The sequence below is a fragment of the Spermophilus citellus genome, assembly GCF_964194105.1.
Source record: "Spermophilus citellus genome assembly, chromosome: 1".
Taxonomy (NCBI): Eukaryota; Metazoa; Chordata; class Mammalia; order Rodentia; family Sciuridae; genus Spermophilus; species Spermophilus citellus.
In genome coordinates, this window is record NC_138182.1 from 164,655,814 (window position 1) to 164,657,460 (window position 1,647).

The window sequence follows — 1,647 nt, forward strand, 5'->3', positions numbered from 1 at the left end:
TTATGGCACTCACCCTGAGAGCATATAAACACCCTCCCGGAAGCAGATGCTGCTCTTTGTGGAATTGATATTTCAGTGGAAGTAAACACAGGGCAGATGTGCCGGCATCTTCACCTGCTCATCATTCTCATCACACAGAATTAGATGCTTCACAGAAAAGGAATTCCAAAGGCTCTAAAACATAGGACAAGTTGCTGAAACTCACTTTAAAAAAAAAAAAATTCCAATTAATAGCCAGTTAAGGTGGCACAATCCCAGAGACTTGTGAGGCTGAGGCAGGGGGATTGCATGGTCAAGGGCAGCCTGGGAAACTAAGTGAGAACTTGTCTCACTTAGTAGGTTTGTAGCTCAGTGATAGAGCTCCCCTAGGTTCAATCCCTAGTGCCACACACACACAAAAATTCCAATCAGAATTTTAATGGGTTTCTTCTCTGGGAAAACACCAAATGACTAGTGACAACAAGGACACTTGTGCAGCAGGAGGTCCTTGTCAGGCTCCCATTGGAGGCTTCCTGCAGGCAACTCTAGGGGCCAGGGCATGGCCACGGGGCTCATGGAGGCCAGGCAGAAGACAAGGAGTGGATCCCAGTCACCAAGTTGGGCTGCTGGTCAAGGACGTGAAGATCAAGTCTCTGGAGGACTTTGCCCATTAAGGAGTCTGAGATCATTGACTTTCTCCTGGGAGCATCACTCAAGGATGAAGTTTGGAAGATCATGCCTGTACAGAAGCAGACTAGATTCAAGGCATTTGTAGCTATTGGGGTCTACAATGGTCATGTTGGACTGGGAGTAAAGGGCTCCAAGGAGGTAGCCACTGCTATTGGAGAGACCATCATCCTGGCCAAGCTCTCCATTGTTCCTGTACGGAGTCACTATGGGGGAATAAGATTGGCAAGCCCCACACTGTCCCTCGCAAGACAAGACGCTGTGGTTCTGTGCTGGTACGGCTCATCCCTGCCCCCAGAGGTACTGGCATTGTCTCAGCCCCTGTGCCCAAGAAGCTGCTGCTGATGGCTGGTATTGATGACTGCTCCACTCTGCTAGGGGCTGCACTGCCACCTTGGGCAATTTCACCAAGGCCACCTCTGATGCCATCTCCAAGACTTACAGCTTATTTGACCCCCGACCTAGAGAAAGAGACTATGTTCACCAAGTCTCCTTATCAGGAATTCACTGACCATCTTGTGAAAACCCACACCACAGTCTCTGTGTAGACTCCAAGTGTGCCTATAAAATAGGGACTAAATAAATATATAAATAAATAAATGGAATGAAACCCATTTTTTTAAAAAAACAAAAACTTAATGGTATATAATTTTTTGAGATATTATTTTTTGCCTAACAGCAGATTAGCAAAGATTAGAACATTTGGCAATATGCATTCAGAAGGATTTGGAAAAACAGGGACTCAAGCTAGTAGAAATAAAAATTGATGCAATTTTGTGGAGTATCTGTAAAAATTTCATATGAACGTGCTTATTAATACAGCAAGGCCTTTTCTAAGCATTTACTCATATATTAATTCATCTCTAGATTACTTATAATGCCTAATTTAATGTGAATTCTATGTAAATAGTTGTTATACTGTGTTAAAGAATAATAATAATAGTCTGTACACATTCAATACAGGCTCGATTTAAAAAAATA

The 1,647-nt window shown here is 43.3% G+C and overlaps 1 pseudogene across 1 annotated transcript; it reads left to right on the forward strand.

Moving 5' to 3' along the window:
* Window positions 1-446: 446 nt before the first annotated feature.
* LOC308652431 (small ribosomal subunit protein uS5-like) lies at window positions 447-1,214 on the forward strand (annotated as a pseudogene). Its single transcript has 2 exons — window positions 447-483; window positions 536-1,214. The product of its transcript is annotated as a small ribosomal subunit protein uS5-like (transcript).
* The last annotated feature ends 433 nt before the right edge of the window (window positions 1,215-1,647 follow it).